The following is a 22,107-nucleotide window of genomic DNA, read 5'->3' as shown; positions in this document are numbered from 1 at the left end:
TATCTAGACAGGCACCACATTTGCCATAATGACTGCTGTATTTTTCACAGTCTATTGTATTTAATATACAAGCTTGCCATACAGAAGAAAGTTAATAGTTAAGAACTGCCACAATAAAGTTGCTTGTGTAACCTTAATTCAGCCTCCTTGGGCTTATGCATTATGATACAGACTTTAATTTCAAGATCACATACTGTTTTTCACAGGATCCATACTTCATTGCATAGGATAGATGAGTACACTGAATATGTAGCTAGTCTACACTTCTTTTTATCTTCATAATTCAGTTTGCAATCCCAGGGCTTATTTACAGTACACCATCCTACTGTACCTGTACTGTACACCAGTACAGAATTTCCTAAATGGCTTTATGGCACTCACCACTGTAGCACTTGCATGTTTCTCAAAAACTAATGAATTAATTCACCTTCAAAACATCCCTTTGAGGTGAAATAGTATTATACCAATTTTATGGATAGAGAACTGAGGCACGCAGACAGACACATTAGGGACAAAAGTATCAAGTGGCCACTAATTATGGCTGTCCAACGACACACAGGGACTTATTTTTTTGAATACTTAGCATTATATAGAACTTCATATATTGAAAGCACAGTTCCAGTTGACTGCAGTTGCAGTTGAGTGCGCTCAGCACTTCAACAAAATCAGGCCTCTGGTGTCTCAAGTTGGGCCCCCAGGAAATAAGGAACACAGCGACCAATGGAGAGAACTTTGGTTTAAGTGCCTTGCCCAGCATCATATAGAAATTCTGGCAGAGACAGGGACAGGGACGTTTTGCAGTGACATTCAACTGCCTTAACCATGAGATCATCCTTTTCTTCCTGCAGACCCTTGCCTCATTCACTGCACATCTTCCAACTTCTGCAACAAATAAGGCAGGGCTTCTACAAACAACCTCATTCACTACACAACCAGATTCATTCCCTAAGCATTGCCCATCCTATGTATTGAACAAGACCATGATCCCATGGAAAAAATGGTATTATGTAATTAAAGACTATATCATAATATAAATACACACACACGGGGATCGAATTAAGGTTGAATGGGCAACCTCAATTCTGGCATTTCATAACTTAAGTGCTTTATGTTGCCAACTTAATCTTAACATTTCTATAGCTTCCTAGGTTTTATAAAAGAAAACTTAAATTCCAACCATAGTGACCCCACAAGTCATCAGTAGGGTTGGAACCTTTAGATCCATAGTACAGGCTTCTACCACTTAAGCTAATGGAGTATCTGCCACCAGAGGCAGAAAAGACAGACTTTGCCAGTGTGTTTCATGGATATTTGCTGACACCACAGGAACGCAAGAACTCGGGAATCTAAATTTCTGTTCTGGGATCTGGAGGGCAGTGTGTCTAGTGGTTATAGACCCTACTGCTTATCCCCTCCATTCTGTTCAGTTTTCCCTCTGCTCTATTCAAACCTCCTCCTATTGACTCCACCTGTCCCCACCTCAGATTTCTCCTTCCACACTGCTCACCCTCTACCTTCAAATCAGGCTGCTTCCACTTCCTTCTCTATACTGCCTGAGCACCAGCAGAGATGGAGCACAGAGAGAATCTCCCTGCTCTCAGTTCCAAGTGTCTGATGTCAAAACGGCCCCATGTACCCAGGAAGACCAACTGCAGGAACCCTCCTGCTCAGCCCCAGGACAGAGCATGCTCAGTGGGGATGGAACATATTCAGTGTGCTTGACACAGAGCTCTGTAGCAGTTGACTCTACCCATCGCAAACATTCAGAGAATTTTATTGCCAGCCTCTAACACCCCTTCTGATCATGTGCAATTATTTTCAGAGGCTTGTATCTTGGCCAAATTTGGATGGATTTTCAGTGACACCAAAAGGCACCTCTGACCCCAGTGTTATCTCCTTCACACAAAATTCAAGTTTCAGCTCTAAAGAATGGAGATGCTAGAGCTTCTTAACAAAACAGCTGTAAGATTTTTTTTTTCCTCCTAGCACCGGCAAAGCACAGTATTTTTCCACAACCTCGCTCTCTGAAGCAACAACTGTTTTTACTGAAACTTTCCAAAATGATTCAACCTGAGGCAGAGACCCAGCATCAGAAATTTAAGCCCACATAATGAAAATCTGACAAAGTTATAAGCAACTGAAAATAAGATTTTACAGTGAAAGGTGTCAGACAACCTTAACTATAAGTAGCACTGCCAGCCCTACCTATAATTTCCTCCTTTCAGCGTCTCATATCTGTGTTTTTCAAAGTTTATAGAACCTTTTCAGGTCACTCATATCATGGTGATGAGCACTGTACAAGAACCTAAAGAGACAGGGATAGACAGGAAACTGATCATCACAGTTTCCATGAAGGCTATGCAGCAGTTAAGGCGGCAGGTGTGCAACAAGTTAATGGCAGATACCCAAGTATTGTGCAGCTCTCAAGATAATGGTCAATATTACAGAACAAGAGATGATGAAACAGCAAGGCACAACTTGATGCAATCAAAAGACGACTTAGGATCAGCCACTACTGTAAATTAAAAATTAGTTGTGAGAAAGCAGTAAACACTGGATTTCCAACGGCAGTCTTTAATATCCAACACCTTATACCTCATGTGCAAGCGTGTTGACCCAATAGACCTATAACAGCTACAATTATATCAACTTTTTAAAGCAATGATTATATATAAACACACAATTAAGGTCTCAGAGCAGATTTTCAACTCTAGAGAAAATGTGCAATACTCATCAGAAAAAACAGTTAAACTTGTGCAACAGCTTACTGAACTGGTCCTTTCTTCCAAGTTTGGTGCTTATAGGAGCAAAGGACTGAAGGCACTTCATCCATGTCTGCAAATGATTGGTGTCTGTCAATTGAGCACACTTCCTTCTGAATAACTCGTCAGCTGACATTGCCACATTCCTTTCAGCCATTGCCGTTAGGTTTGGTCTACACTACCAACTCATGTCAATATATCTACGCTGCTCAGAGGTGTGAAAAATCCACACCCTGAGCGCCATAGTAATACTGGCCTAACCCCTAGTGTAGACAACACTATGTTGATGGGTGAACTTCACCCATCAACTCAGCTACCACCTCTCAGGGAAGTGGAGTACCTACGCTGACAGGGAAACTCTCCTGTCAGCATTGGTAGCATCTTCACTAAGTGCTACAGCAGTGACACTGCAGCACTGTAAGTGTACACAAGCCTTAAGTAACAACCAAAAACACATTTGAAAATTAGCACATTCTACCCCACCCACAAGCAATGTCTTGGGTCACATTTGTAATTCATTAATACACCATTAAATCAGAAGACATGCATTAATATATATTCAATACTATCTGTGCTAAATAATTATACTCCATGCATCATGTAGTATGTAAAAATCACATTTATGGCAACAGTATACGTCTATGCTTCAAAGTGTTTCTCACAAACTATTTTCTTTAAGATGCCAGGTACCCCAGCTATTTTCAGAAATCTTTGTTTTATTTTTGTTTCTCTGCCATGCCTCTCCCGCCCTCAAATCATCTGGTTTCTTTTGAATGAGAAGACAAGTTTAGCTCCTAATTCTCTGCTCAGAGTTCAAATTAAAATACAGAATTAAAATACTTTCAATCCAAACAAAGCATTTTTTCTAATAAAATTCTTTCTAGGTACTAGGAAGTTCTGCCCCCATTTTTTCTGAATGGGACTATTTGGTTTCTGGATTTGGATAGGAAATGCCTTCATTTCAGGGGTGCCTCTCTGCTCTCAGGGGAACGACAGTGGTTGTACTACCATGTTAAAACACTGGAAGAGTTTGCCCACTTTGCTGAATGACTTGTGCAGCGTCCATTATTCAAGCCCTTCTGGGAAATATTTCGTTTTAGGTTTTTAAGATTATAGGGCCAGATTTTCAAAGCCTCAGCACTCAGTAGATTCCATTTAAACACTGCATTTTTGGAAAAGTAGCAACTTAATTCTTTTAGGCACCTAAAATTATGTTTTGAAAATCTGATTCTAATTATGGATGCTGAGGACTTTTGAAAATCTGGCCCTTGGGCCCCAATTAGGCAAACCGCTGAGGTAATGCTTAAATCCCACTGAAGTCAAAAGGGACTTCAGCACATGCATGCTATGTAAAAACTGGCCTAGATGCTTGTAGCTGCCGGATATGGACAACCCTGGAGGCTGAAATCCTTTAACTACCAAACAGATACAGCAGGGGTAGCAGTACTGTTAGCTTTCCCAGTCTAGTTTACTAATGTGCCTCAACCAGAGGGATGATCTCTAAATCAGAGGAATTTAATATCAATCCTTTAATTATTAGCTTCTCTGAGCCAACTATATATTAGGGAAGTCAAAATACTAAAATACATTAGAATTTTAAATGGAATTATGCCATGACAGGGTGGATAAAAATCAATGATTTAAATAAAAAATAATTTTTTTTAATCGGATTTTTTTGATAAAATGCTTTTTGAGGAAAAAAGCTATCTAAAGATAGTTTTAATTAAGATACATTATAGCAAAAAGATATCTCATCATCGAATAGGGATTATAAATCCTAATTCTATAGTATGAGACAATATATTCATGTAATGTTTAAGAAAAGTTTTGTAAATGAGTTCCAATAGTTCGCGGATTAGGGACCCAATTTTATGGAGTTCCAGAGGCTTCTGTATAGATTTCGGTTAATCTATCTACCCCAATGGGAGTCAATGCTCAGTTTAGAAGATACCATCAGAGATGCTTATTTTTTCAGTTCTCAAACTGTGGATTTGTGTCTCCAGAGACAACATGCTTGTTAACAGCAAAAATGTTTTTAAATAAAGTAAATATATAGAGGTGAGAAATAACAGACCTCTACCCTATTGTCCCTCTGCAAATTTGTGTACAGATTCAATCCCTTACCTCTCTCTAAAAGTGCAAAGTTTCAAAAAGTTCAATGAACAGAAGATTGTTGAAGGTGGAATAGATCTGGACAAGTAGAAGAAGTCTGGAGATAAATGTGAGAACACAGGGACAGGCAGTAGAAACAAAAGTGAAACTGAGCAGCGTATTCCAGAAGTCTTGAGGTCTCCAAGTGTAGCCTTCTGATTTGAGATCTACCATACCATTCTCTCACTAGAAGGGAAAACCTATAATGGCAGCAGGCCATAAAAGAGACCCAGTTTGGGAATAAGAACCATTCAAGAAATATATGTTTGCTGATGATGTTTTAAAAGAAAGTCACACCAGTGAACTGGTGGATATCACTTATTGGATTCAGAGACCGTTGAAGTGATAATCTCACTTAACAGCAGTAGATTCTTCTGCCAATGTAGAAAGAATATTTTCTTCCTTTGGACTAATTCATTCCAAATTGAGAAATTGTTTGGGACATGAAAAAGCAGGAAAGCTTGTTTTCCTTTTCCAGATTATGAACAAACAGGAAAATGAAGGTGAAGACGACGGAGTTAGCTGCAGAAGCCAATATTTTAAGTTTCTCATGTTGACTTGGCTGATATGGCGATTTAACTTTTGTTTTGTTTTTTAAAAAATTTCATTAAACTATTTTCGTTAAAAGCAATTTTAACAAAAACAAACCTGATTTTAAAAAACTTGAATGTTTAAATAACTACATTCAAAAATTCATATGCTTGTTTTGTTAAAATATCATACGTTTGCTGTTGAAGAAAAAAATCCAGAATACATAATGTTCTTGTAGTTAAATAAAATAATTTAAATGTCTGTCTGGTGATGTTCTCCTCCTAATATAGCATGGCAAGAAAATCCTCCAAATATTAATGACTAACCTGTTGAATTGGAGATAGTTCACCTCCCTAGGACTTCATAAGTAACTGCTTCAATTACCTTTGGTAAATGAAATAACCAAACAATCATTCATTTTCTGATATAGCTGTAAAACTAATCTGAAAAATTTTCAAAATAAATCACTTTAAAAACGTATAGCGTGTGCCTTCTAAAAATAAAACTACATCTATCTGAATTGTGAAGAACATGTATTAAAATTATAACCAACGAGAATGCACTTTTATGTAGAAATCCATAATTAAATTGAATCTGATTAGTGATTTAAATCATGATTTAAATCAAATCCACCTTGTGCCATGAGGAATGATCAAAAGCTGTAAAACATATTACTATATATCTAAAAATAATGTATTCAAGAAGCAAGGACTAGTATATAATTCCCAAGATTTATTTTATGAAAAATGTTATAATTTATAAAAAAACTGTACAGTCTGCATCAAATGGAAGCAAGAAACCTCATTTCATAACTGCACTAGAACTGTCAAATACTGACAGTCTGAAACAAAATAGAAGGCACAATAGCAATAATGTTAGAAACAGAACACCTCAATTATGTGTTAGATATTACAAAAGTGATTAAACTAAAAATACAAGCTAAGCAGCCCTGTTTTTATTTGTGTTGGCAAATAAACACTGATGACATGACCAGTAGGAAAGCCAAAGTAGAAGATCTGGGAAAACTGAACATGGAACAGAAACAGCATATGCTATGCAAAACTTGAACTACTTACTTTTCTTCCTTTCCTTCTCTCACTTCCTTCCCTGCTCTCTCTTTCCAGCATCATATTCTCTTCTGCCACTCCTTTCCCCATCACCACTCCAACCTCTCATTCTCAGTCCATCTTCATGTTTTCTATAGTACCCATCACTGTAGTATTTAAACAGTAATTTGTCCCCTCCTTCCCAATCCCTGTTAATCTTGTAACCTGTTGTTGCTTCCAATTCTCTTTACTACAGTATTCCATCTTTTCCTCCTCACCCGACCACAGATGCTGGCCGCCACTAGGGGCCGCTGGACCAGCAAAGCCCAGCTCACAAATAGAAGACCAGGCTGCTGGATGGGGGGGGCGGGGGGGGGGGGGGGGGCGGCGGGCAGAGGGTACCCAACATGCCCTTAAGACGGTGGCCTGCAGGAAACTCTGTGCAAGCCCGGGACCCAGCATCAGGCTGTTTCTTCCTCTGGATCCCTGGGCTCTAGGAGGCTAGGGTCTAAGTGTCTGGTCTGGGGAAGCTGAGCTCTGGGAGACAGGAGTGAGAGTGTCTGGGCTTGGGGGGAGCGAGTGAGCGAGCGAGGCAGGCCCCATGGGTGCGGGGGTAGAGGTGCCAGGGAAGCAAGAACTGGGTTTTCGTAAGGATTTCTTTAACTCTCCGCCCCTGGGGGAATTTTTGTGCAGGTCTGTATTGTTACAGACACACTTGCTGACAGATATTTTGAAATAAATTACCAAAATACTTGAAATTGGCGTGATTATACAGTGTTATTTTGGCAAATAAAATGTGCAGAATTTAAAAATATTATGTGAAGGAATTTTTAATATTTTGGCACAAAATTCCCCCAGGAGTAATAATATCTCTACACCACACACTAGCAGCCCAATTATGGGCCCAACCCGGAAGCCTGCAAAGCAACCACTTCCTAGGTAGGACTTCAGGCAACAGCAAAGAAAGCCATTCCCGCAGGCTGACACAAGGTGAACTGCTATGCTAGGTAAGACTGTTGCCTAGCACTACCCTCTGTGGTAACCTGCTGGAACTGCTCTCCTGACCTGATGCAGAAAGCTGCATCTTCACAGACCAACTAGAGATGGAAAGGAATGGCTCAATCCTGAACCCACGCAGAAAATTGACCCTACTTGCCCAGTGACCCAGTCCACAAATGAAAATCTCTAGTTCTCACTGGCTGCTGACCTGCTCACCTAGAAGAGGGGAGGAGCAATTTTTTTTGGTCTGGTACTGGTTGCAAACTTGTCCCAGAAAAAAAAAATAATATGGCGAAGACCACCACTAACCTGAACTGGAACCCACGGACCTACAGATATCTACAAATAGTGGGACAAAATCTGTACGTGGTTCAAGACCATGACAACTGTGCATTAAGAGATGTCGTTGTGAAGTAAAAGTACAAACGAAACATTCTTTTAAATCTTAAGAATTGCTGAAGTTTTTATATCAGGTGATTAATAAAGGCTTTCCCCTACCAATCCTGTCATGTTTAGCGTCTGCTGCAATACAATACCTTAACACATCAGAGCAGGAAAGCTGAATGCTTTATTTTGCTTTGGATACTAAGGAAGTAAATCAGCTGCTGCAGAAAGAAAACTGTGAACTCTGGTCTCAATAATAAATGCATTCCCATCAGATCATTGAGAGGATCTCCAAATGCTACATAACATACATTTGAAAATCCACTTTTTGTTTAACGTTTACACATAGATAGATACAAACTAAATTTATTAGCATAAGTATATATTATATATTTAATAAAGTGACTAGCAAAGATTTAATAAGCAGCCCAGAACATAACATAAAACTAATTTTTGACTATAAATCCAAGCATCTTAGCTGTAAAGATCACAGACCATCCAAAATGACAGTTTGTGTTATCTTTGGACTTGCTTGCACCATCCCTGCTAGAGATCAGAGCTTCCTAAAGGAGACCTTCAGTTTTTGAAAGTAACTATAGGTTTATCTGCAGTTCAGGTGACAACGCACAAGTCTAATTTTAACTAAATTCCCATTATGGATACTTTTATCTCTTGATTCAAATCTAGCATGTAGGGTTCTAGTAGCAAGTCACATACCTCAAAGACAGACATACATATTCAGAGTCCAAGTGTGCGTAAACATTCATACTGGCTATTTTGGGACTACTGATCTGTTTATTTTTGCAACTATTTATCTGACTCTTGCAGACATCCCCAATACTAATGTTTTAGTGAAATTAAAGTGAAAGTCAATTTAGGGCCCACAGCAACAAACAATTTCCAGCTCATCAACGAACGTATTGCAAAATGTAAATGCATATAATAATCCATATTCAGATTTTCCGAAAACTATTTAACAGATCCCACAAGCTACTGGTCATTAACATTTCATTTTAATAAGATATCTATGGAAAGCTAATTACAGGCTCATTTATTCTAATCAGCTTTAAAAATGGTTTGTCTCCCGGCAAACCAGGACCAACTAACTACTCCATCAAATTGAAGTAGAGCTCGTTACAGACAAAAGATGGCAGTCCTTTGTGTGTCCCTAGTTCTGAGATAGGGCTCAACAAAGTAAGAGCGGCACTGATGGCACTAACCAAAACCAGATTCTGGGACAGTGCCAGGAAGTGCTTGGCACCAGACCCCGTGGCAACAACAGCCCAGAGAGCTGCCAAATCCACATAGCTGCTAGTAGATCTTGAAGAGTATCTCCCTGGTGGTTTAGATTAGGCTACATGATCACAGTGGTTCCTTCTGGCCTTGGAATCCATTAAACCAAAAGCTAGCTGCAAGAGGTAAACTTCCCAGAGAGTCTCCAGGAGGCAGATCAATCCCAAAGTTAGGACAGATTCATAGACTCGAAGGCTAGAAGGAATCACTTATCTGTCTGACCTCCTGTATAACACAGGCCACAGAACTTGCCCAAAATAATTCCTACAGTATAGCTTTTGGAAAAACATCCGTCTGGATTTAAAAATCGACAGTGATAGAAAATCCACCACAACCCCATGTAAATTGTTCCAATGATTAATTACCCTCACTGTCAAAAATGTACCCCTTATTTCCAATCTGAATTTGTCTAGCTTGAACTTCCATCCCCTGGATTGTGTTATACCTTTCTCTGGGAGACTGAGCACCCAATTACTTAATATTTGTTCCCTATGTAGATACTTTTAGACTATAATCAAGTCACCCTTCAACCTTCTTTGTTAAACTAAATAGATTGGGCTCCTGGTATCTATCAAAGTAAGGCATATTTCTATCCTTCAATCATTCTTGTGGCTCATCTCTGAACTCTCTCCAATGTGTATCAACAACCTTTCTGAACTGTTTCTACTCCTGCTCGAGATTCCCCTGTTTATGCATCCCAGGATAGCATTAGCTCTTTCGGCCACAGCATAACATTGGAAGCTCATGTTCAGTTGATTATCGACCATAACCCAGGAATCTTTTTCAGAGTCACTGCTTCCCAGGATAGAGTCCCCCACCCTGTAAGTATGCTAACATTCTTTGTCTCCTAGATGTATATGTTTACATTTACCTGTAACTAAAGGCACCTTGTTTGCATGTACACAGTTTACCAAATGGCCCAGATTGCTCTGACTCAATGGCCTGGCCTCTTCATTAGAATTCATTAGAATCACAGGTTTCAGAGTAACAGCCGTGTTAGTCTGTATTCGCAAAAAGAAAAGGAGTACTTGTGGCACCTTAGAGACTAACCAATTTGAGCATAAGCCTTCGTGAGCTACAGCTCACTTCATCGGATGCATACTGTGGAAAGTACACAAGATAACACCATCCTGGCCACTATGGATGTAGAAGCCCTCTACACCAACATTCCACACAAAGATGGACTACAAGCCGTCAAGAACACTATCTCCGATAATGTCACGGCTAACCTGGTGGCTGAACTTTGTGACTTTGTCCTTACCCATAACTATTTTACATTTGGGGACAATGTATACCTTCAAATCAGCGGCACTGCTATGGGTACCCGCACGGCCCCACAGTATGCCAACATTTTTATGGCTGACTTAGAACAACGCTTCCTCGGCTCTCGTCCCCTAACGCCCCTACTCTACTTGCGCTATATTGATGACATCTTCATCATCTGGACCCATGGAAAAGAAGCCCTTGAGGAACTCCACCATGATTTCAACAATTTCCATCCCACCACCAACCTCAGCCTGGTCCAGTCCACACAAGAGATCCACTTCCTGGACACTACAGTGCTAATAAACGATGGTCACATAAACACCACCCTATACCGGAAACCTACTGACCGCTATGCCTACCTACATGCCTCCAGCTTTCACCCTGACCACACCACACGATCCACTGTCTACAGCCAAGCTCTGCGATACAACCGCATTTGCTCCAACCCCTCAGAGAGCCAACACCTACAAGATCTCTATCAAGCATTCTTACAACTACAATACCCACCTGCGGAAGTGAAGAAACAGATTGATAGAGCCAGAAGAGTTCCCAGAAGTCACCTACTACAGGACAGGCCTAACAAAGAAAATAACAGAACGCCACTAGCCGTCACCTTCAGCCCCAACTAAAACCCCTCCAACGCATAATTAAGGATCTACAACCTATCCTGAAGGATGACCCAACACTCTCACAAATCTTGGGAGACAGGCCAGTCCTTGCCTACAGACAGCCCCCCAACCTGAAGCAAATACTCACCAGCAACCACATACCACACAACAGAACCACTAAACCAGGAACCCATCCTTGCAACAAAGCCCGTTGCCAACTGTGCCCACATATCTATTCAGGGGACACCATCACAGGGCCTAATAACATCAGCCACAATATCAGAGGCTTGTTCACCTGCACATCCACCAATGTGATATATGCCATCATGTGCCAGCAATGCCCCTCTGCCATGTACATTGGTCAACTGGACAGTCTCTACGTAAAAGAATAAATGGACACAAATCAGATGTCAAGAATTATAACATTCATAAACCAGTCGGAGAACACTTCAATCTCTCTGGTCACGCGATTACAGACATGAAAGTTGCGATATTACAACAAAAAAACTTCAAATCCAGACTCCAGCGAGAAACTGTTGAATTGGAATTCATTTGCAAATTGGATACAATTAACTTAGGCTTGAATGGAGACTGGGAGTGGCTAAGTCATTATGCAAGGTAACCTATTTCCCCTTGTTTCTTCCTCTTCCCCCCCCCCCCCCCGACATTCTTGTTAAACCCTGGATTTGTGCTGGAAATGGCCCACCTTGATTATCATACACCTTGTAAGGAGAGTGATCACTTTAGATAAGCTATTACCAGCAGGAGAGCGGGGTGGGGGGAGAGAAAACCTATCGTAGTGGTAAACACCCATTTTTTCACGCTTTGTGTGTATAAAAAGATCTTGTGTACTTTCCACAGTATGCATCCGATGAAGTGAGCTGTAGCTCACGAAAGCTTATGCTCAAATAAATCGGTTAGTCTCTAAGGTGCCACAAGTACTCCTTTTCTTATTAGGATCACAGAAGATTAGGGTTGGAAGAGACCTCAAGAGGTCATTAGTCCAATCCCCTGCTCAAAGCAGGACCAACACCAACTAAATCATCCCATGCAGGGCTTTGTCAAGCCAGGCCCTAAAAACCTCTAAGGATGGAGATTCCACCACCTCCCTAGGGAACCCATTCTAGTGCTTCACCACCCTCCTAGTGAAACAGTGTTTCTTAATATCCAACCTAGGCCACCCCCACTGCAATGTGAATCCATTGCTTCTTGCTCTGTCATCTGCCACCACTGAGAACAGCCTAACTCCATCCTCTTTGGAACTCCCCTTCAGGTAGTTGAAGACTGCTATCAAATCCCCCCTCACTCTTCGCTTCCGCAGACTAAATAAGCTCAGCTCCCTCAGCCTCTCCTCATCAGTCATGTGCCCCAGCCCCCTTATCATTTTCGTTGCTCTCCGCAGGACTCTTTCCAATTTGTCCACATCCTGTACTGGGGGGCCTAAAATTAGATGCAATACAGTAACTCCTCACTTAACCTCATCCTGATTAATGTTGTTTCATTGTTACATCGCTGGTCTATTAGAGAACATGTTCATTTAAAGTTGCGCAATGCCCCCTTTATAATGTTGTTTAGCAGTCGCCTGCTTTGTCCACTGCTGACAGGAAGAGCAGCCCATTGGAGCTAGCTGGTGGGGGCTTGGAACGAGGGTAGGCTGGCAGCCCCCGCATCAGCTCCCCTAAGTTCCCTGTGCCGCAGCATCCCAGCAGGCTATCAATTGCCGGGCAGTTCAGCTGTCCCTCCCCCCACTGTCATATGCTGCTCCTGCCCTCTGCATTGGAGCTGCTCACAGGAGCCTCCTGCTCACTGTGCAGGGGGTGGGGAGGAAGAAGGGTGCTGATGTCAGTGTGTCCCCCTCTCCTGTACCCCATCTCCACAGAGCTTGGGGGGCGGGGGAACAGACACATGATACGGCTCAGGACGAAGGGAGCTTGCTGGCAGCAGCTGCTGTCTCAACTTGCTGATCTACTTAGAGTGGGGTCAGTGTACTTAAAGGGACAGTGCGCGTGTGTCACACAGTGTGTGTGTGTCTGACTCTCTCACACACCCCCACCCACCCACCATCCAGCACTTTGGAATGTGGAGGTAGTGGTGCTCCAGGGGGATAGCGTGGGTTCATCATCATGTTCAGTTTCCGCAGGGAATGTCTGCGGCCACTGCCATGTGTCTATTGTGTCTCCTCCATCCATTCGTGCTGCTTTGCAGAGTGTGAGGCTACATTAACAATGTGTTAACCCTTGAGGGCTCAGCCAAGTGTTAGTTAGCAGCAAGGCATTCCCTGGGAAATATCCCACCCTCTGACTCCACCACCTCAACCAAGCTTCACAATCATCATTGCTGTGTACAGTATTCAACTGTTGGTTTAAAACTGTGTGTGTGTATATATATGTCTTTTGTCTGGCGAAAACAATTTCCCTGGAACCTAGTCACCCCCCCCCCCCCCCCGTTTACAGTAATTTTTACGGGGAAATTGGATTCACTTAACATCGTTTCACTTAAAGTAGCATTTTTCAGGAACATAACTACAACATTAAGTGAGGAGTTACAGTACTCCAGATGTGGCCTCACCAGTGTCAAATAGAGGGTAATAATCACTTCCCTCGATCCACTGGCAATGCTTCTACTAATGCAGCCCAATATACCTTTAGCCTTCTTGGCAACGAAGATACACTGTTGGCTCATTTTCTGCAGAACTGGCGGATAGCCAGTCAGTCCCCAGCCTGTAGCAGTGCATGGGATTCTTCCCGTCCCGTCCCTCTGTCCTTGTTGAACCTTATTTATCACTCCTCCAATTTTTGTCTTATCTGCAAACTTTACCAGTAATGTTTTTGTTTTCTTCCAGGTCAAAGATAAAAATGTTAAATTGCATTGGATGAAGAACCGTACCCTGCACACACACACTTGATGATTCCGTTTAATATTACCAGTTTGTAAACCATTTAATGTGTGCCATGTTAATTTTATATCATTCTAGTTTTTTAATCAAAATGTGGAGTAGACAGGGATCGAGGGCAAATCAAGTTGCAGTTTGCCACAGATGGGGTAGGATGAGAGCTGGGTCACCAAGAAACCCCAGCACTGACTCTGAGGTCCATTTTGGTATAGACACACTGGTGAGCAACTCCTTGCACTCTCTGGCACTGGAACCTCAGCACCAGATTGGTTCCAGATCTGGGGACTTCAGTGCAACTTATGCAAGACCAAATCCTCAGAACTGAACTTCAACCTGGATGGATGTAGGGACACTGGCCACTCTGACAACTGACTTTTGAGAATCAACAATGTTTGATCCTCAGCATTGGACTCAGATTCTGGACAGCACTGTTTATACCTGGCATGCTGTCACTTTGGCAAGTGGATTTCTAAAATCAATACTGGATTTCCACAGTACCTGACTTGGTCAACTAGGTTTGAAGAGCCTCATCACCTGCAACGTGAGTAGGTCCTAAACAATATCTTTGACCTATGGGCACCCTTCCTCAAAAAAAAAAAATATATATATATATATATCTGATAGCTCCCAAAGGGGCAGAACAAGGAAAAAAACTGACAAGATAAGCATTAAGGATATCGAGTGACATTCCATCTCACTGCACCTTCTAAGAATACACAGGGAATCATGCCCAGAAGGATAAACAAGAATCCTGCCCAAGAGGAGAGGGAAGAAGGGGTAAGCGACCCAGACACTGCTGTCCAGAAGATTTTTAAAAATTGCCGTGAAAGTTCCTTGATCGTACAAGTGGAACTTTAAAGAACCTGTTCTATTTCAAGTCCTAGGTAGCATTTGCTGCTCCAGCAATTATAAAGAATCCTGGTTTTGAAATAGATACGTCTGATCTGGAATCGCTGAAGGAACAGGACATGGAACACCAATACATTATTTCAAAAAGAAAAGGAGTACTTGTGGCACCTTAGAGACTAACCAATTTATCTGAGCATAAGCTGTAGCTCACGAAAGCTTATGCTCAAATAGATTGGTTAGTCTCTAAGGTGCCACAAGTACTCCTTTTCTTTTTGCGAATACAGACTAACACGGCTGTTACTCTGAAACAATACATTATTTCAGTAGTTTGTCATTTGTCTGACCACCGCCACAATCTACACTAATAGAAAGACAAGAAAAATTCAGTTACAACTAGCACTGACCCTCTCACCCAGGAATTCCATTAGTAGAATGAATCACCACTCATTATGAGATACATGTAATTGTTACAATAGTGCATAATCAGTGTAATTAAAGACTTTCTGCCCTTCTAAAAAAACTGGAACAGTTATCCAGGATGTTGAGAAAGCTACTTCTTGCAGCAAGAGGCCCAGTGCAGGTAATACAACTCATACCTAGGCAACAGTGAGGCAGGATGGAGAACCTGATTCCACAACACCTGCTGTAAATTAGGCTGTGTCTTTTCACTGCAGAATTAACTTGGAAACTGGCACCCATGTTAACCTGCCTTGGGTGTGAGCAGCCACACTGCAAAGCTGCACTCAAGTTACGGGGCCCTCACTGATGCTGCACTCGCCAGTGTGGGCAACTAGGACTTCTGGGAGATCATACCATGGTTCTTTGTGCTGAGGTAAACTGAGCCAATCTGATTCTACAGCAGTAAATTATGGGAGAACTTGTTTGTCCTTCTGGGCATACTGAGGACTATCAGCACTCAAGCGGTTCAGCCTGTGTCCACACTGCGAAGTGGGTGAGTCATCAACTTTAGTGAAAGCCTTGTTCAGGCTTTAGCCTCCAGCCCCAGGTTGACCAGTTACCTTGGGATGATAGCACAACTAAACTTGGGTCAGAGGTCTATATGTGGAGGAGTTAACTTTGCAGTGAAGACATTCCTTGAGAGGAAAATCAGTCCCAAAGCTTCAGCATGAATTCTGAATATGAACTAACAAGATTTTGGATGGGAGGGTTCACCTTCCCATAACCCAGACAAAGCAATGTTAAGTCTGATGATAATACCTGAATGGGAATCTTCCAAAGAATAGGAAAGACTTTTGAGGATGGGAGCGGGATGGCATGTTGAGAATTCATGCACAGATGTCAGTAAATTCAGAGCAGGCACTCCCACAACAATTTTGATGGTCCATCTTGAATGTATGCATAACAGGGATATTATTTACATTCCAGTGACATATTAATTGGAAAAAATACATTATAGGAGAAGAGAGAGAAGCCAACAGGTGTTCAAAAATCATAACTCAGACCATGAACTCATACAACTGCTTAAAACTCAGATTTTAAAATAAGTTTTGGGCTCTCTTATTTGCCTTCTGGTTTTTTAGCCTCTTGGGGGTTTATGTTTTCAAGCTTTTCTCCACAATAAACTTACTTTGAAAAAAAATGAAAACTGGGGATCTCGTATTCACATGACTTCAGGAGCTGGGACTTTAAGAAAAACACCAACTAACATGAGAGTCACCAACAGTGCAATTTTCTAGAATTTTAGGCCCCATCTGCATTACAGTTACCACCATATCAGGACACCCAAATACAACATGGTACAGAGTCCTGTTGCATAGGTGGGACCTTTCCCCCAAATCTTACTAAAGAGATGTACATGCCCAAGACTTAAGGAGACAGTTCCATTTTGTAACGCAGATGGAACCTTGTGTTATACCAGTATTGCAGGACAAATGTTTCAGCGAATCATGCAGCGCAGAAGGAACCTTAAGTGCACATATACTGTAAGGTCATAATGCATATGGACTTTTGTAATACAAATTCACAAGTGGGCATAGTTATAGAAGTTGTGGGAAACTTAATGCTTAACTACAAAGGAACAAATACATTTTCTCCTGAATGCATAAAAGTTGGATAAATACATGGTGTTCCCCCACCCTGCACTTTTCATATCAGGCCTTGATTTCCCTGATTTTGCTAATGAATCATGACTGCAAAACTAATGACCAACAACTCAAGTGAGATATTTGTGCAAGTAAGGGAACTGCAGTTAGTCAGACTACCTCAAAACAAAAGGAAGGAGGGGGCACTGGGGTTTTTAACTTAAACTCCTGACAAGTATCTGGGAGAAGAGCTCTGAGGGAAAGGCAACATTCCAATCCTTCCCAGGTAAAAGCTCAGTTTCCACTCCAGTTCTGAGGTCCCCCAAAAGCTCTCTGATGAAAATATGGAAGACAAGACTTGGGCAGTAAAGGAAAATTTTGAGGAGAAAACTCAGTCTTTGTAAGTAATAAAGCAGTAAAAGCAACAAGCAAGCAAATTTTTTTGCAGTTGATGTTTAGCTGTGAATTTTCTGTGGTTTTTTTTTTGCAGCTAATTTCAAATTGAATGATGTGTTAATGTAGTATTTACATAGCCTAAGAATAGTGCAAGCACAAAGTGAACTACTAAACTCAGAAAAGAGCTTCTAAACCAGACCTAATTTTAAGATGAACTCTATAATCAGCTATTTAATACTTAGTCTTTTTCTACTAGCTTCATCTCATTATATTCTCCCTCAACCCAAATGTATTCTTGTGCTCTTCCCCTTCCGTTTCTTTTCTTGTGAACAAGGACTAACACTGTGGAGTGTGGTGTACTTACACCATATTGATTATCTCTAAAAGAACACCAACTCCCAAATGGCTAGGTTTCTTGAAGAACTGACTGACCCCTGGGAACAAAGGGCAACTCAAGATCAGGTCAAAGGAAACATCTGAAAAACAGATATGAATCAGAGATGAGGGCAAAAAGATGGTGTGTTAAACATGCAGTATACTTAAATGAGCTGTACTTTCAGACAAAAATAAAGGAAAGGAGGGGAAAAATAAGAAGCAAAGCAGCTGACCAAAGAGTAGAGCAAGAAGCTGCCTTACCAAAGGCAAATCATATTTGGGGATGCAGTTATAAGGATAAAGTCCTAGAGTTAGAAACATCTCTGCTTATAACTTCTGGCATAAATACTCTCTCATATCTCTTGACATATGATAGAGTATTTATGCCAGAAGTTATAAGCAGAGCTGTTTCTAACTCTAGGACTTTATCCTTATTGGTGAAGAGTTACATATTTAAGATGTGTGTGGTTGGGCAGCACCATCAGCCAGGACGGTGGAACAAGCCAGAACATCCGGAACAAAATCAATAAAGCCAAGAACACCTTCAGGAGCTTAAATACAGTCTGGAAATCATCAAAATACAACACCAAAACCAAACTCAAGATTTATTAGAGCTGTGTACTTTCAACACTACTTTATAGTGCAGAATGCTGGGGAATGAGAAAGTATGACATGTCCAAACTCTCTTCATTCCATACAACCCGCCTCAGAAAAATCCTCTGCATCTTTTGGCCCAGAACAATCTCCAACCAAGATCTACTGATACAGTGCAGCCAAGAGGATCTGAGCACCATCATGGCCAGGAGGCATTGGAGATGGATCGATCATGTGCTTCAGATGGAAACTTATTCCATCACCAGAGTGGCAATAATATGGACACCTGAAGGCAAGCGAAAACAAGGCTGCCCGAAAACAACATGGTGAAGAGCTGTGGAAGCAGAGCTGAAAAATCTGGACACAGCTGGGAAACTATTGAAAGACTTGCCAGAAACAGACAGGAGTGGAGGAGCTTTGTCACTGCCCTAAATGCCAGAGGCGTAATAGGAACATGATGATGATGGTTAAGAAAAGTGATCAAGTTACATGGTTTATTCTTCCCCTTATTTGCACAGTCACAAGGGAGGCACAACACAGCTCCATCACCCAAGAAACCACCATTTTTATACAGAATATTAAACTAGCAGAGTTCTAACATTTTAATCGAATACTTACTCAGCCAAATGACTAAGCCAAAGCAGATACCAAGGATGGAGCTTCCAACAGTCTAGTGACAGTGTTCTCTTGTGGCTTGTCTACAAACAAAAGTTGTATCAATTTAACTATGCAGTATAGTTAATATGATACAACCTTTAGTGTGAATGCAGTTATACTGTTAAAGAGGAGCTTGTAGCAGTATATCTTATTCCCAAACGGAGGAGAACCTCAAAGCACTGGGAATGTGGTTCAGGAAGTTGGGAGGCCAGATCAAACTACTCCTGCACATAGCATGGTGACAGCGGCAGAACAAGTCTGACTTTTTTAGAGGCAATCTGAGTTACAAGAAAAGTTATTGGTTGAGGGATTGGTTTATATTTAAAAATATATATTTTCCATTTAACTTTCCAGTCCACCTTTAAATGCCAGAACCTATACAAATGCCTGGATTTTTTCCCTCAGTCTTAACAGCATTCTTTTGGAATTCTACAAATAAGCATCTGACAACATGCAGAAGGTTAGAACATTTGTAAACATATGCCTTCAAATTAAAGCCTACGCAATGTTCCTTTGTTGTAATAGGATACTGTTTACAGAGAATGCTTCTTGTCAGGGCACTTTGTTTAGTATTAGATGCCCACAAACAGAAGCAATTAAAAGCTTTTACCTGTCCCAGAAACCACTGCCCTCTCAAGTTGTGCCTAGTGGAGGTGGCTCACCAATATGTAAGTTTGTGCCATATGAATTAAATTGTCTTTTAGCTACCAATTCAACTAACAGTAATACTCTCATGCCTGCCCTTTTCAAGTTACGCAGTCCACTTTTCCAATGCCTCTCCCCCACACCCTTTTTTTCTGGCGGTCTCCTTCACCCCTTAAGCCTCCCATCTATGACAGAAAAGAGGGAGAGTTTGAGAAAGATAAAAACCCAGTATTGACCTTTTTTTCTTGACTCTCTACTTTTTCTGGGACAGGACTGATTGAATCATGACCTGCCCTTTCCTCTCTGATTACCAAAGCCCTAATGTCTCTAGGGCCTTGTCCACACTATACAGTTTCGTCAACAACAAAGATGGACCGCCAGATGAACTGGCTAGACCAGTGGTTCTAACTTTTGTACTGGTGACCCTTTTCACATAGCAAGCCTCTAAGTGCAACCCCCCTTATAAATTAAAAGCACTTTTTAATATATTTAACACCATTATATATGCTGGATGCAAAGCGGGGTTTGGGGTGGAAGCCAACAGCTCACAAGGGGTCCCAACCCCCAGTTTGAGAATCCCTGGGCTAGACCCCTCCAGAGTGGAAAAGAGGTCCTCACTCACCATGCCACTAGATGACCCTGCCATGTGCGCCACATAGTCCTCCCAGCTCGACCTCCTCATCCACAACTTCGTCCTTTGGGTTGAGTCCACTGTCTGCAGCCTCCAGCCCCACCAAAGTGTCCAAGGGGCTCTTGGCAGGGGAGGTGGGGTTGCCGCCAAGGATGGCATCCAGCTCCTTTTAGAAGCAGCAGGTCTTCGGCGCAGCACCAGAGCGATGGTTTGCCTCCCTTGCCATCTGGTATGCCTGCCTCAGCTCTTATCTTCACACAGCACTGATGCATATCCCATTCGTAGCTCTTACCCAACAAGCCACGAGAAATCTGACTGTAGGTATCAACAGTCCTGGAATGGAGCTGGGACTGCACAGTCTTCTTTCCCCACAGCACCAGCAGATCCAACAACTCATATGCTCCAAGTGTGAGTGTTGATGCGTGGAGCTGCCATGGTCAGCTGGGAAAAGACAATGTGAGCTCTCCACACCAAGGAAACAGGAAGTGGAATTTCAAAAATTACCAGGTCTTTAGGCAGAAGCCTGTGCACCTGGGTGCTGGGCAGAGGAGTTCGAACTGCTGACCAGAACAATCAGGATGGGCATTGTGGGACACCTCCTGGAGTCCATTTACAGCAACGTAAAAAAACACAGTGTCTACACTAACACTTTGTCAATATAACTTTGCAGCAAATAGCTCAATGCCTCGCATCAAGGTGGTTTTATTTTGCTGGCAAAGCAGAACACCTTTGTCAGCAGAAGGAGCATTGCAGTGTGTATACCTCCACTGGTGGACAAAACTGTGTAGTGTAGACAAGACCTTAGAGACCACTTCTCTTGTTGAGAACTGATCTTTAGTCAACCATTAGAAAAACTGACTAGAAGACACCGCAGAAAGTGCTACCTCTGTCTTCATCCACTCTGCTAATTTAGGGATCAAGAGATCAAACTCTACCTAAGTTCATGTGTAATGCCAGTGTGTCTTTACCCTTCTGGCTTTGCATGTTCTCTTCCCTGCATCCTCAGACTGCAATGGAGGGGCAGTCAAATCAATGTTTTATCAGCAGTGAGAAATTAATAGCCTCAGATTCACTACATAGGAAGATTGTGTGATTTTGAATCCTGTTATAAGGTTTTTTGAGTATAGGCTGTAAGACATTATAAATTATAGTTTGGTTGTTTTTGTTTAAAAGGAAGTAACATGGCTTCTGCAGCTAACAAATTGCCAGCTACACATATTTAGTCTTGAATTATGAATATAAATCAAAACTTTTAAAAGTCAGTTCCTTATTTTACCTCCTAAGGAACTTTTTTGTTTCCACAGCAACAGGTGACATTCACACCTAATGCAAACCAGGCAGCTGCACTTTACTGGTTTAGTTTCAGCAATACATAGGCTTGGAAAGATTAGGTTTTACAGACAGGGAGAATTATTTTGTGATTAATGCACTGAACTAGGATTCAGGAAATCTGGGTTCAAATTCCAAAACAAACCACAAACTTCCCATGTAACCTCAGGAAAAATCATTTAATCTCTTGACCCCTTCTCCCCGCCGAATCCATTTTGATTTGTACTATATCAACCAGGACCATGAACTCAGGACCCCAAACATTCATAGAATCATACGCTATCAGGGTTGGAAGGGACCTCAGGAGGTCATCTAGTCCAACCCCCTGCTCAAAGCAGGACCAATCCCCAACTAAATCATCCCAGCAAGGGCTTTGTCAAGCCTGACCTTAAAAACTTCGAAGGAAGGAGATTCCACCACCTCCCTAGGTAACGCATTCCAGTGCTTCACCACCCTCCTAGTGAAAAAGTTTTTCCTAATATCCAACCTAAACCTCCCCCACTGCAATTTGAGACCATTACTCCTCGTTCGGTCATCTGCTACCACTGAGAACAGTCTAGAGCCATCCTCTTTGGAACCCCCTTTCAGGTAGTTGAAAGCAGCTAGCAAATCCCCCCACATTCTTCTCTTCCACAGACTAAACAATCCCAGGTCCC

The 22,107-nt window shown here is 41.8% G+C and overlaps 1 protein-coding gene across 6 annotated transcripts in view; it reads right to left on the bottom strand.

Moving 5' to 3' along the window:
- The window catches only part of BRD4 (bromodomain containing 4), a 244,767-nt gene that overhangs the window by 186,955 nt on the left and 35,705 nt on the right, over positions 1 to 22,107 (bottom strand). The window contains exon 1 of one of the 6 annotated variants that reach the window (XM_043533001.1): positions 17,585 to 17,696. The exons of the other annotated variants lie outside the window; for them this stretch is intronic. The gene's annotated coding sequence lies outside the window, so the exon portion shown is untranslated. Of the gene's footprint in view, positions 1 to 17,584; positions 17,697 to 22,107 lie in introns of those variants that run through there. 6 annotated transcript variants of the gene reach the window in all.

Source organism: Chelonia mydas, chromosome 20 (genome assembly GCF_015237465.2).
Source record: "Chelonia mydas isolate rCheMyd1 chromosome 20, rCheMyd1.pri.v2, whole genome shotgun sequence".
NCBI lineage: Eukaryota > Metazoa > Chordata > Testudines > Cheloniidae > Chelonia > Chelonia mydas.
Note: the sequence above shows the minus strand (reverse complement) of the source record. Positions and strands in the feature narration are given on the sequence as shown.